The sequence below is a fragment of the Chionomys nivalis genome, chromosome 1 (genome assembly GCF_950005125.1).
Source record: "Chionomys nivalis chromosome 1, mChiNiv1.1, whole genome shotgun sequence".
Lineage (NCBI taxonomy): Eukaryota > Metazoa > Chordata > Mammalia > Rodentia > Cricetidae > Chionomys > Chionomys nivalis.
In genome coordinates this window covers 140,012,823-140,028,392 of record NC_080086.1, presented here as the reverse complement: position 1 = coordinate 140,028,392, position 15,570 = coordinate 140,012,823, and the positions used below count along the sequence as shown (strand labels likewise).

Genomic DNA, 15,570 nt, shown 5'->3' with positions numbered 1-15,570 from the left:
TATATACATCTTTCAGGTGATACTGACCCACAAGGGACTGAAAAAAAAACACTAAAGAACAAGAACTCAAGCACCCCAAAGAATAGGTTATAGAAGCTGACAGTTCTCAAAAGCTGAAATAGAAACATGTGGAGGGCCATGGGAATGTACAGCAATGACAACTAGCTATACAACTGTTAACAAGTCGACCCACCAGATGAATAATTCCCTGTTTGTGGCCACACTTGGCAAAGTTGTGAGGTTATTGATTGTGGATGTTCCTGTCTGTAGCTTTCTCAAGTGCCACTGCTATGCCTCCCTTAATAAGAACAGCTGTGGGGTTCGTTCCGCAGCCCTTTGTTGGTGTGTTTTATACTTACTGGACACACATATAGCTGTGGATGGTCAGGAAGATGATCCTGTATAATTCTGATGAATATACATAATACTAGGGTATTTTACATTACTCAGACTGACATAGGATTCTCAGTCACAAAGAGACTTGTACACAGACAACTAACTTTAGACTTTAGAGCAGAGTGAGAGCAGGCTGGTTACCCCTAGAAACAAATATCTGGTTTTCCCTAGAGACAAATACACCAAGTCATTTTCTCAGGTGTTGTTTTGCTGATTCGAAGTCCGAGTTTGAAGTAACTTTAGTCTGCACGTACTACCCAACCTCAAAGTTCAACCAATTGTTGACTGTCTAGGAACCCTCACCAACTTAGAGCTATGTACATTGGTTAAGGTGACATCCCTAGCCTAAGAAAAACTACATGATTTATCCTGTATTATGAGAATGAATTAGGCCCTGAAAGCATAACTTACATTTGTTCAGAGTTTGGATGACAAAGAGGCACTGGGAAAACAGAGAGAGAGAGAGAGAGAGAGAGAGAGAGAGAGAGAGAGAGAGAGAGAGGAAAGCAGTAAAAAGAAGCGGAACTGTGATGGTGCAGAGAACGAGCAGAGGAAGGGTGTAGAGAGAGAGATATGGAGGCTGTAGAAGGTGAATTAGAAGAATGTAGAGCTGATTGGGAAGCTGCATAGAGGAGTAAGAGATTTTACAAGGAGAAAATTTTCAAGGCAAAGTAAAGAGGAAGTTGCCATAAGAAAGCGACTGTGTTTCTTTTTTCCCCTTCAGATAGAAAAAGGCTAACCTTTAGAGAGATACAAATTTTTCCTAAGCTATTGCTGCATTTATGGATTTTCTTTACACACCCTGGTGCTTTCTGGAGGCTGGACCCCCCAAGTCAGCTTTAGAAATCACCAGTAAACACAGAGATGTCCAACCTCACTGGCCACAAGAAGTACAAATTAAAACTACAGTGAGGGTCCATCTTGCCTAAGTAGACTATCTCACTAAGACAACAAATCACAGATGTTGGTGAGGATGTGGACAGAAGGGTCGTGCACTGCTGAACAGATTCACATTCTAAGTGGGTGTGTCCTCACTAGCATTTGCTATTTGAAAGGTAACCAGGTCCAACCACTGTGTGACCTGAGGTGGTGTGTAGGAGAGATGACCAGTATGCAGCATCCCGTCATCACAGCCTTGTTTGTGGAAAGTTGCTCTCTTGAGGACTGGTGTGTCTCCTTGACTTTTGGCTGCGCTTACTCTGGGACTGATAAACTCTGTTACTTTTCTCACCACTAATTTTTTTTGTTTGTTGAATTGGTATTTCCATTCCCTACTTTCACACTAATTTTTAGTCAAAGAACATGGCTGTCTGCTACCCTCTAGGTATGTCAATTTCACACTGAATATGCTTTCCAAAAAGACATTAAAGAAAGATGTCTTTCCCCATCTGTTCAAAAGTTGTCTATTTTTGCATTACAGTTATTAGTGTGTATGGGGGCGTGTATGCATGAAATTAGAAGACAGCTTGAGGAAATTCATTCTTCCCTTCCACTAGGTGGGTTTACGGGATAGAACTCAAGTCCTCAGGCTTAGTGGTAAGTTCCTTTAACCACCAAACCACCTTCCCTGTCCATAGAAATTGTTTTATCTTGAAAGATATTTTAATTTTATTTCTTTTCTTTTGGGGGAGGAGTGAGTACAGGGCGGTTACTGTCATCATATAGACTTTCCTTATTTTCTTTTTTTTTTTTTTTTTTTGGTTTTTTTTTTTTTTTTTGGTTTTTCGAGACAGGGTTTCTCTGTGGTTTTGGAGCCTGTCCTGGAACTAGCTATTGTAGACCAGGCTGGTCTCGAACTCACAGAGATCCGCCTGCCTCTGCCTCCCAAGTGCTGGGATTAAAGGCGTGCGCCACCACCGCCCGGCTTCTTATTTTCTTTATAAGTTTTATTTTTTAGGGAACAATATTTATATAAATGGTCACTAGTATATAATATCATTCTGCCATACTATGTTAACAGTAAATTTAAAAAACTAGTTAAGAAAGATTGAAGAGATGGCTTACCAATTAAGAGCACTCTCTGTTCCTCCAGAGGACCTGGGTTCAATTCCCAGCACCCACATGGTAGCCCACAATTGCTTGTAACTCCAGTTCTATGGGAACTACTACCCTCTTCTTAATTCCTCAGGCACCAAGCAGTCACGGGGTATACAGATATACATGCAGGCAAAACACCCATACACAAAAAAATAAATAAATAAACTAGTTAAGAGGACATGCTCTATTTAATCTTTATCTAATCTCAACTAGTCTCTCATCCAATCCATGTCATTTTTTAAATTATTTCTCTTTTTTTACATAAATCTAAGAACCATATATATACATATATATACATTAAATATTACAAAACTGTCATATTGTATAGCACAGTAATAGGAAATTACATACTTTGCTTTTGAATTCTGTTTTTTAGAAGGATGAAATTATCAAAGTAATCTCCTCGTTTGTAGTTTCCTAAGACATTTCATCCCAATTTTATATGTTTTTCTTTTGTTTTATTTTATTTTTATGTGTATGACTGTTTTACCTGCATGTGTATCTGTGCCCCCACATGCATGCAGTTCCCATGGAGGCCAGAAGAGGGTGTCAGATCCTCCTGAAACTGGAGTTATGGACAGTGGTGAGCAGGCATGTAGGTGATGGAAATTAAAACCAGGTCCTCTGGAGGGACAGCCAGTGCTCTTAACTACTGAGCCATCTATTTAGCCCTTGTCTCTTGAAACCACATATAACGGTGATGTGCTTTACCATGAACTGAAGAATTTTAACAATTACCTTTAACTTCAAAATTGCATGTTCCATTTCCTTTATCTCCGCAGCAGCATGGGTAACGTCCTAACATCCATGGATGTTTCTTAGCATGAAATAGCGGAATTCCCTGCCTTCTCTCCCCTTTGTTCACTGTCACTCGATGAACTAGTTTTCTCTTGCTGAGGCCTCTGAACACTGAGATGTCTCACTGCTAAGAACTGCAGTTTTCATTATACCTGTTTACCTGATTTTGGTGCCCAGAGGCTCTTAAGCATCCTAAGGTACGATCTAGAGCCACACTGTGCAATAGAACAGAAGAAAGCTACGTGTCATTTTAAACTTCCTAGAAGCTACATTTACTAAAGACAAACAAATGAAACTAATTAATATACCTTAAAGATAATAAATATTATCATGTTAACATGTACCAATAAAATATAAAAATAGCAATGATATTTAACATTTTCCTCAAGCCTACTATCCTGAGGATTTTGTCTAAATCTAAAACATCTCAATTAAAACTACCCAAATTTCATATTCTGAATAGCCATAATGTACAGAAAATTACAGCCTATAGAATTTATTTTGACACATGTTTTGATTCGCCAAAACAGATGCTTGAGTAATTCTTTCCAAGAATGACATTTGGCTGATGGGGTATACGCAAATAATAACTAAGACACAGAATTATTAAATTTTAATTAAGTTCTGATTTTAGGTACTGTATACTATAAGGAGTTAGGAGGTGACTCTGGCGGGATTTTCCTTTGGAGATCAACTTTCTTTACCTATGATTCATTTCCTTGCACCAGTTCTCCTTCTATGATCTCATCTCCCTTTTCTCAGCATTTCTGATTCATAATTTTCCCCTCACATTGAGACACCATCTTCCAGTTTATCTTCCCAGAGCCATTTCTGTGTTTCAGTGTGGACTTTAATCCCTACACTGGGCGCTTGTCCTCTTGGCATTGTTTCCTTTGCGTCATGTTTAAAGCCACCTGCTTCTCTTCTTTATAGACTTCTGCTCCTGGCCACGGGGCTGGGTCTTTTTGCTTCTATCAGAAAGTACAATTAACATCTACATGTTTCCTTTGGGGCTTCCATATTAAGCCATTTCTGCACAAGTCTATCATTTCCCTCATGGTCCTTAGGATGCCATTTTACTCTCCTATTCTTTTATATTTTGTTTCATTTTGAATTTACCTGCATCAACCTACACCCTTCCATATCACAGTAGTTTTCAAACAGGCAAAATTGCTCTGGGTTCTAATCACTATGTGGGCTTCCAGATAAAATCGGCAGGAAGAACCATAGGAGTGGCGTTTGTATTTAAACAGTTCATTATTCCAATAAAGCAGCAAACCACCCAAGCCCAGACAGTGATTGGATAGAGCAGAGGTGGGTGTTTTAAAGCACAGTCTCCTGGTCACGCAGGGCTCCTGCACTGTCCTCAAAGACTATTTACAGATTAATGTGATGTGGCAGATCATTAGACAGTGAGAACATCAATTCTAAGAGGAAAACTCTTGATGGTTCTTTATCCATATAAAAAAGAACGAGTCTGTTTAACAAAGTAGTGATGCAGACAGGATTAAGGATCCATTGTTTCCAATAGCATCCTAAAACTCCACTTGAATGACATCTGATAATGTTATTGTAATACTTGAGTGCATTGGCTGGATGAATGGTTGAGAGTTACAGGACAGCATTTATTTTTTAAGTTGTCTACAATTATAACTTCACTAATTTCAGGGACTCACACCCCACCCCCAATATTAAGGGAAATTTTTTAATGCATAACTATCTTGAAACAAATTAATGTCTGTAAAGCATGCAAATATTCATATCTCACCATCTGCTAGATGACTCACTTGTAAATCTACCTACTATTCCTTTGGGAAGTTGCAGGGCTGATTTTTAACTTCATTATAAAAACTTGGTGGAAATGAATTTAGAGGTACAGTATATACAAAAGTGCTGTGAATACCTAGAAGATTATGACACACTAACCCCAGACCTTAAACAGCATGGGTTCTGTGGTCAAAAATAAATGTGTTAGAAACCAATTGCTTGAAAATGCCTTGCTGGTGATAAAATAGATAGAGTAGGTCATCTGCTGAAAATAAGCTACTTAAGGAATAAAATTGTGAGTTATTCATCCTTATACCTCTGCACTCAAGGTTGACTCCTAAAATTGTTTTTATATGTTTTAAGCTATCTGAATCTCAGATTGTAGGCACCACATGAAAATCTTGTATGAACATCTCACTAAACTTGTCTTCTTCCCCAGCAGAGTCTACTATATTAGATGTGTTTCAGGTTTCTGACTCAAGTAGCTCACTCCTTGTCCTGCCTTTCTACCTGCTCTGTTAGATTAGGAAACTGAGCTTCACAAGAATATTGACATGGAAGACAGACCTTCTATGGTGGTTAGAAAGAAAATGGCCCCCAAAGGGAAAGGCACTATTAAGAGATGTGGCCTTGTTGGAATAGACGTGGTCTTGTAGGAGGAAGTATGTCACTGTGGGGGTTCACTTTGAGGTCTCATATGCTCAAGCTATGCCCAGTGAGAGAGTGCACTTCCTGTTGTCTGCAGACCAAGATATAGAAATTTTAGCTCCTTCTACAAAACCATGTGTACCTATGTATCACCATGTCCCACCATGAAGATAATAGACTAAACCTCTGACATTGTAAGCTCCCTTCCCCAATTAAATGTTTTCCTTTATAAGAGTTGCCATGGCCATGGTGTCTTTTCGCAACAATAGAAAACCCAACGAAGCCACTGTTCCTTCAAGGACCCCAAGAGCTGCAGCTGCAAATGTAAGAATTTCAATAGCTCCCTCAATTCCATGAGGTGGCCAGGAAGCTGTACTCAGCTCCGCCTACGCAGGATGGGACACTTCTGCCAACTGGGCTACAACTCAGGCTTGGCCAAGACCTAATATGTGCCATGTGTCAGGAATCTAATATACACCAGTGACTTGTAGTAATAAGCCACTAGAGTTGTTTTATTGCTATGTCCATGTAGCTTGTCTACAGATATCCCATATTCCAGTATAACTTGTTGAAAAGGCCATATTTCCTCCACTTAATTGTTATTGAGTTCCTGTGAGTCCATTTCTAGGTTTGTCATTCTATTTGGCTAACTTGTGGCTGTATCATCTCACCAGCACCACTTTGTCTTAATTATTATGTCTTGAAATCAAATAGGCTAGTCCTTAAGTTTTTCCTCAAAATTGTTTGACTTTACAGTTTTGTTTATTTTTTATGTAAATTACAGAATATATAAAACTCTAATTTATATCTATATAAAATCTTGATGGTACTTTGATGGGAATTATGTTAAATCTGGGTATCAACACAGGAACAACTAATGTTTTTAATATGTTGTACCTTTCAATCTGTGAGCACAGCAAGGTCATGTACCATGTAACAGTTTGGTTAATAACAGATTGTATATACAATGGCAGTTCAAGATGTCATACCATAATGGCATCATTATGCACATATCTTCCAGGTATGTGTTCACACAATGTCAAATCACCTATCTGGAATATGCTTCCAAATTAAGGGAGGGTGAATTATCTGATGACTTGCACTTTGAGGTTCTAGGATTCCTCTCATGAGTGTCCGTATAAGTCTTGGGTCTACATCTTTGCATTTGACCTAGTTAGAGTACTTATAAACATCATTGTATCAATTTTCTTCCCAGTATACAAAAATACAATAGGATTACATTTTATCTTGTACAATACAACATTACTGACTCACTTACTAGCTGTTGAACTTTGAATAGATTCTTCAATATTTTCTACATAGAAACAATAACGTCATTTCTAAGTGGTAAATCTGTATTTCTTTCTTTCTGATAGGATTTTTGAATTTATTATTTACCCACTGAGGCATCAACTAGAACTTTAAAAAAATGTTAAATAAAGATGTTATGATATGACATCTTTTCTTTGTTTGCAAGTGTAGGAGAAAGCATTCTTTTTGTTCTTCAGTTAACTGGAGAGGTTCTCTTTGTACATACCTTTTATCTAATCAACAGACCAGCCTAAAATCTGAAATTATTTTTACTATGGGTAGTTGCTGAGTGGTTCTGAGTGTTCTTTCTACATCAATGATATGATATTGCATGATTTTCCTACTGTAGCCTGTTAGTACAGTGGGCTATATTGACTTAGAACAGTCAATGATCTTAATATTCCTAGAGTTAACCCCAGCTGTTTAAAATCTACTATTCAAATACACACATATTATTAGAGACTATTTGCTAATACTCTGATGGGAATTTTTGCATCTATAGAAGGCTTTGGTCTGTAAGAACCCCTCCAGTTAACTGAAGGACAAAAAGATGAATGCTTTCTCCTACACTTGGGAACAAAGCAAAGATGTCATATCATAACATCCTTATTTAACATTTTTTTAAAGTTCTAGTTGATGCCTCAGTGAATGAATAATAAATTGTAAAAGCCTATCAGAAAGAAAAAAATACAGATTTGCCACTTAAAAATGACATTATTGTTTCTATGTAGAAAATGTTGAAGAATCTATTCAAAGTTCAACAGTAGTAAGTGAGTTAGTAATGTTGTATTACTTCTGGTGCCATCTTTGTTTCCTTTTAGCATCAAGACAATGGTAGCTTCATAAATTAGCCTTCAGTTTCTAGAAGAAATGGTAAAGAGATAATGCTGATTTGCTTTCGTTTGCAGTTTCCAGTCACAGCACGTGTGTAGACAGAAGTGTCTGTCCTGCCTGGTCCCACTGCCATGCAGTCTTAAAAAAATACACAAAAGCTTATATTAATTATAAACTGTTTCACCTATTAACTCAGGATTATTTTTAACTAGCTCTTACAACTTAAATTAACCCATAATTTTATCTATGTGTAGCCATATGTAGCTTGGTACTTTTTCTCAGTAAGGCATTCTCATTTTGTGGCAACTGCATCTCTCTGCCTTCCCTCTTCTTAGAATTCTCTAGTCTGGTTGCCCCACCTATACTTCCTGCCTGGCTACTGGCCAATCAGTGTTTTATTAAACCAATATGAGTGACAAATCTTTACAGTGTACAAGAGCACTATCCCACAGCACACATGGACCTTAAATTTATATTAGGAAGGTTTCTACTCACATAACAGTGACAGTGCTATTAAATGTGTTTCAGTTCAGATAGGTTGTGTATTTTTGCAGGAATGAAGTATATTTCATCAAAGCTCTGGAAAGTATCTACTTCAGAGATGTCCAGAATATCTTATTGTTCCTCTGATACCTGCTGGTCATGGTATCATGTTTCATTTCTTATATTTGTGATTTGCTAGAAGTTTCTAAATCTTATAGATCTTTCAAAGAACCCATTTTTTGATGTCTTTGTCTTTTTTCTCACATTCAAGTGTGGTTTAACACTTGGGGATTCATTCTTAGAAATACAATTAGTCTGTTTCTTCACTGTGACAGCATCATAATATGTACTAAGGCAGCAGCTATATTGTTGCTTGGCTTTGAGTACAGAGCTTTATACCTTCTGGGACTGCCATCATAAACATAGTCTATCTTTTACAGTACATCCATATATCTTGGTTTTTTAATGTCCCTAATTATTGCTCTTCTCTTTATTATTGACCTTATGGTGCTTGATTTGAGTTTGTTTAGCTCTTTTTCAAAATTCTTACTAATGGCTTTAGACTTTTTTAAAAATATATATATACATTCAGGTGCAACAAACTTTTCCCTCCACCCTTTTAAGAAAAGTATAAATGCTGAGTACCATAAATTTGACAAACTGCATCTTTATCCTGGCTTAATACAGCATAATTTCATTCCTCTTTTGACCTCATCTTTATGATTGAAGTGTGGTGTTAACTTTCAGTTGTTTTAAGGTCTGCCTCTTGGGTTTTTCTTATTGGTTTCATTATAGTTAGAGATCACATTCTGCATAGTGTCTATTCTTTTAAATTTCTTAAGATTGTTTTGTGATACTTCTTGGAATGTGCCTTTTGCATACTTTGGAAGAAAATACATATTTGGCAGTTACTGAATGAACTATTCACTTACTTAACAACTTAAATACTACTGACTGTTGGTGGTTTTGAGTTCTATCATCTTCCTTCTGTATGTTCTGTGTATGATGGTAGGAGGTGTTTTAAGCCTTCAACTCTAATTGTGTAGCTAACTACACCTTTCTCATTTTAACTCTGTCAGATTCTGCTTCACATAATCTCAGTCACTGGTAAATAACAAATGAGGTTACTGTCTTCTTGGTGAGCTGATCAAGTACCATGACATAATGTTCCTGACTCTTGATCTCATGGTCTCTAATATCTTCCTGATCTGAGGATGCACTAGAAATTTCCCCTGATTAAATCTAATATGGCCAACTTTCAACTTGCTTAAATGGTTGCCTTTGTTTCTTATAAGTAATATGGTGTGGGAGAATTGTCTGTATTCTGTCAATCATGTTTTAAATAAATGCTTATTGGCCAGGCAGGAAGTATAGGCAGGAAAACCAGACAGGAAGTAGAAATGATGCAATGAGAACACGAGAATTCTGGGAAGGAGGAGGTTGATTCCTCCCAGTCCTGCACAGACCATTGAAGCAACAAGGTGTGATCTGCCCCAGTGAAAAAGATACTGAGCCACATGGCTAACATAGATCAGAATAGTGGGTTAATATAAGCTACAAGAGCTAATAAGTAGCCTGACCTAATGGGCCAATCAGTTTTCTAACTTATGGAGATCTCTGTGTGATTTTCTTTGGGACTTGCTGGCTGTGGGAACTGGGCAGGACAGAAACCCCAACAAGCAGGCCCCATTACAGCAATACATAGTTGGTCATGTTTTCTAATCTAATATGAAAATCTGCCCATTAATTGCTATGCTTAGATCATTTGTATGTAATGAAGTTATTTAATTACTGGGAACTTACATTTGTTTTGCTTGTTTTTTCATCCCTCTATTCCTCCCGTGACTTACTTGAATGTTTTTAGAAGTCCATTCTCGCTACAGGGTATCTCTGTAGTTTTCTAAGTAGGTATACTGGATATTGAATTATATATTGGATAAACGATGTAACAATAAATACTACTAAAATGTCTTCTAGAGTGATTGTTTTGCCAATTTAAGTATAGAACCTTTCTATCCACTTAGATCCCTTTGTTTTCCCAATGTAAAATATAATTATAGATTTAACAGTACTTATCTTAATTATGGTATTTGCTTTATGTACACTTATAACCATATCAGGTAATTTTGTGATTTGTCTTCAAATACCATAAGTAATTTAGAAAACTCAGAGATGAAACTTTATTTACTTGTACTTGGTATCTGCTGTTCTTCCCTTCCTGGTCTTGCAAGGCTCTTCATTTCAAGTTTTCTTTTGTTCAGGAACTTCCTTTAGCCTTCCTTCAGCTCTAGTTTTTCCTTCATCTTATATTGTGTCGATTGTTGCTTCATTCCTCAGGAACATTCTGCTGGTTGCAGGTTTCTGGGCTGTCAGTTCTATCTTTTAACACCTGAAAATATTGTGTTTCTAAGGCGTCTGGTGAGGAATCTGCCATAATTCAAATTGCTTTCCCTCCACGTTCTGGCTATTACAAACAATGCTGCTATGAACATAGTTGAGCATATACTTTTGTTGTATGTTAGGGCATCTCTTGGGTATATTCCCAATAGTGGTATTGCTGGGTCGAGAGGTAGGTTGAACCCGACTTTCCTGAGAAACCGCCACACTGCTTTCCAAAGTGGTTGCACAAGTTTGCATTCCCACCAGCAATGGATGAGTGTGCCCCGTTCTCCACAACCTCTCCAGCAGAGGCTATCATTGGTGTTTTTGATTTTAGCCATTCTGACAGGTGTAAGATGGTATCTTAATGTTGTCTTGATTTGCATTTCCCTGATTGCTAAGGAAGTTGAGCACGATCTCAAGTGTCTTTTGACCATTTGATAGCTAGAACCTGGAAACAACCTAGATGCCCTTCAATGGAAGAATGGATGAAGAAAGTATGGAATATATACATATTAGAGTACTACTCAGCAGTAAAAAACAATGACTTCTTGAATTTTGCATACAAATGGACGGAAATTGAAAACACTATCCTGAGTGAGTTAAGCCAGACCCAAAAAGAGGAACATGGAGCCGGGCGGTGGTGGCGCACGCCTTTAATACCAGCACTCGGGAGGCAGAGGCAGGCGGATCTCTGTGAGTTCGAGGCCAGCCTGGTCTACAAGAGCTAGTTCCAGGACAGGCACCAAAGCTACAGAGAAACCCTGTCTCGAAAAACCAAAAAAAAAAAGAGGAACATGGGATGTACTCACTCATATTTGGTTTCTAGCCATAAATAAAGGACATTGAGACTATAATTCGTGATTCTAGAGAAGCTAAATAAGAAGGTGAACCCAAAGAAGAGAAGCTAAATAAGAAGGTGAACCCAAAGAAAAACATATAAGCATCCTCCTGAATATTAACCTTCATCAGGAGATGAAAGAAGACAGAGACAGAGACCAACATTGGAGCACTGGACTGAAGTCTCACGATCCAAAGGAGGAGCAGAAGGAGAGAGAGCACGAGCAAGGAACTCAGGACCGCGAGGGGTGCACCCACACACTGAGGCAATGGGGATGTTCTATCGGGAACTCACCAAGGCCAGCTGGCCTGGGTCTGAAAAAGCATGGGACAAAACCGGACTCGCTGAACATAGCGGACAATGAGGACTACTGAGAACTGAAGAACAATGGCAATGGGTTTTTGATCCTATTGCACGTAATGGCTTTATGGGAGCCTAGGTAGTTTGGATGCTCACCTTAATAGACCTGGATGGAGGTGGGTGGTCCTTGGACCGGGAAACCTGATTGCTCTTTGGGCTGAGGTGGGAGGAAGACTTGATTGGGGGAGGGGAAATGGGAGGTGGTGGCGGGGAAGAGGCAGAAATCTTTAATAATTAAATTAATTAATTAATTAATAAAAAAAAAAACAAATTGCTTTCCCTCTGCCAGTCGGTTGTCTGTTTTCTCTGGCTGCTTTCAAGACTCCTTTTGGATTTTTTTTAGAAGATTGATTGAATGTGCCTTGGTATGGATTTCACTGGTCTTACTCTGACACACAAGCAGAGAAAAATTGGATTCTGCCTTGTTACTGCAAAGCGAATGTGCAAGTCCAAGGTCCCCACCAGGCTGCCACTCCAATTAATACCAGTAAAGGGAGAAAGAGGTAAAATTCCTTGTTATGTGTGGTCTCTACTGAAACACTGGTAAGGATGACATGAAGATGACTGAGCAACAATGTGGTAGCTTTCCACCAGCAGGAAGGCAGAGGGATGCTCAGCTCCTGGGAGATAGAACTAGAATGCAGAGGAAAGCCATAGCTCCCCATCTGATCATTTCTGAGGTCCCCCCTCACAAGGGTGTTGTTCCACCTTATTGCAGCTTTGTGAGGCTGAGCATCCAGGTTTGCCATTCAGCAATTTTTGGCATGAGTTGGCATGAGAGCACTGTGTGTGTGTGTGTGTGTGTGTGTTATTATCTAAAATAGAGAGTTATTTTCTCAAACATTCCCTATCTCACGAGACTTTCTCTTTCCCACTCCTCGCAGCAAGATGACAATGCCCTAGTACATCCCAGCTTGCAGAAGGTGAAAGGCACATTGTCTTTGATGATATAATTTACCAAAACACATCGTATTATTTCTGCTACATTTACAGGAGAAGATACAGGCTTAGGTCTCAGCGTGAGGTTTATCAGTCTCACACTCTAAAAAGAACACATGGAATGGGAAGGATGCAAACACTTGAAAAAAAGAATCTGCCATTTTTTAAAAGTCCAATTTAGGAAGTTTCAAATCCAGTTCCCCATACTACATAACCCAAATTCTTTCATTATGTGGGCATTAAAACATGATACCATCAGTATCTATTTTCTACCCTCCCAAATAAGATATGTCAAATCTAAAGGCATTACTAATCACCTTCAATTTCTCCTGCTGCTTCAGAAACCATTATTTTCTTCTAATTTTTATTTTAATTTTATGTGTTAAAGTGTTTTGCCTGTGTGTGTATATGTGTGTGTATGAGTGTGTGTGTGTATGTGTGTGTGTGTGTGTGTGTGTGTGTGTGTGTAGCCAGAAGAGGGCATAGAGACCCCTAGGGCTAGAGTTATGACAGGTCTGAGCCACCACGTGGGTTCTGGAAATGAAGGACAACCAGTGCCTTCTTAAACACTAACCCATCTTCCCAGCCAAAAACTACCATTTTCTTTCAATGATTGCTCATATCCAGGAGAACTCATTCTTCCATCTTCTAGAGAAGCAATGAGAACTTCAGAAGAAAGCTGTGTGACTATGGAAACTTTGGGACCACTGTGTCCTCTGCATGTCACTTGAGTGTCCTGGACCTCCTTTATAGTACTAGCCCAAAGCAGCCTGCAGTGTCTTGGGGCTTCAGGAGTGAGGACTACATCACAATCTGAGCTCGTTCTGCCACACTGTGGCCAGACCTGAACACTACACATGGCCGTTATTCCATGACATGGAAAATAACTTTTCTTTTTCAAGCTTAGAAATCATTTTCTTTCCACATCGGCCCTTCTGACCCCTCCATACACAGGAGCGAAGGGCCAGGATGGTGGTGATAGGGCTCTAGTCTCACGGCTTTCCTCACAACAGGAGTCATTTTCAAATGATGACATCGCACTACCATCTGCCCACGGTTATTATGTAGATGCTCTGATTGAAGCCTGGCAGGTCAAAAGTCAAAGCTAGAGGTTGAAATGAAGGGAAAATAGAACCCACAGTCTCCCAGGACCCATTCTTTGCCCCGGTGCTCCCTTCCTCCCCATTGGGTCCAGACCTCAGAGCACAGGCTCTTGCTTGCTTCACTGAATAACCCACCCTAGTTGCGCTCTCCACCTATCTCTGTCTTGTTAAAAGCAAAAGACAGAAAGAAGCCAGTTCTTTATCTTCCCATCTACAGAGTACCATCCAGGTTCTCGCCCTCTTCCCATGCCGAATGCTCCATCCCACCATCCTTCCATCGTGGCACATGGAAAGGGGCAACTCAACAATGGCACAATGAGAATATTCTTCCCTTCCTGAATTCCACCTAATTCCCCTCTCTCTCGTACAGGCTACAAAAAGAGACGGCACCTACCATGCCCTCGGGCTTTCTCCCAGGATACTATACTCTATCAAGACATTTTCCTCTCCTGCTCTGCGTCAGCCTCACCTCGAAGGATTACTGGGAACCACTTTTCCTGTGTAGACTTTTCCCTCTGGTGTCCTCACTTATCTCTAGCTAATAAGCTGTCACGTGACATGTCATCCTTTCAAATCAATCACATAGCTTAGAAATTATAGAAGCTACCTACAAGAAATCACCTTTTCCGTTCATAAAGGGACTTACTTCTCCAAGCCTCCTGTCTTCGTGGCTTAAGGACCCTTTCTCTTTGCACACCTGGCATGTGTCAGGAATTCCCATCAAGGGAAATCCTGTACATGTTATGATCAGTTTCCATTCCAGATTATTCATCCCCTGACGTTGCTCAAGAGATGAAAAATAAAAATAAAAGGGACAAAGCCATATCCATCATCCTCACTGACATACTTATTTTGGAAATAATGGTTCCAGGCAGGAGGACAGTGAAAAACAGGGCCTGTGAGGAGTATTCATTGCAGAGTCTACAATGCAAGCACCCAGTGCTCCTTCATCAGCATGCTCATTACAGTCTTATAAAGTTGCCTCTGGGGAAATCAACCCTAAAATTTGAAAACTTCCTGAAAAGAATGAGAAGGCAGCATTTAGAGGAATCACTAGAAATAGAAAAATCATACTTAACTTGATGTGTTAAGATCACCTTGACCATGTCACACTCAGATCTTGCCAATGCCACGTGGGGTAAAGCAATGATGGGATGCAATGTTAACAATTTTATAAAAGTTATTAATTCCATTTTTCAGATGGAAATACAGGGCCAAGAAAAGCATAAATAAAATTTAAAAAAAGCAAGTAAAGCAATAATAGTATTGGGGTCAGGGGAATCTCCATTTCTGAACTTGAAGGAGAACAGGCTTGCAAGCATCTCTGCATCTCTATCCAGCCCTTCTCTGGCTCCAGCATTTCCAATGACTTCACTGGAACCCATTTAATTCCAGGGCATCCACAAACTTGCTATGGAATTTACTGATCATATGGGCCTGGAAGCCTTTGAGAAGCCTTTGGTGGCTATTTTCTTAACAAGATCAAGACCTGGAAAATGTGGGTGGGAAACAACAGCCTGGCTACACCCCGAGAATATTCCTAAGCCCAGGGAAAGCCATTCAATCCATCTGAACTGCAAAGCATCTCCAAGACAGTGATGTAAGTGCATAGATCCGAGGTGAGTTGCAATGATGCTTCTTTACACATGGATAGGCATCGTAGCTACCAGCCTC

The 15,570-nt window shown here is 39.3% G+C and overlaps 1 protein-coding gene across 5 annotated transcripts in view; it reads right to left on the bottom strand.

Annotated features, from left to right (window-relative positions):
- Positions 1-15,570, bottom strand: part of Pde1c (phosphodiesterase 1C) — a 528,369-nt gene that overhangs the window by 355,053 nt on the left and 157,746 nt on the right. The gene's annotated exons all lie outside the window — the stretch shown is intronic.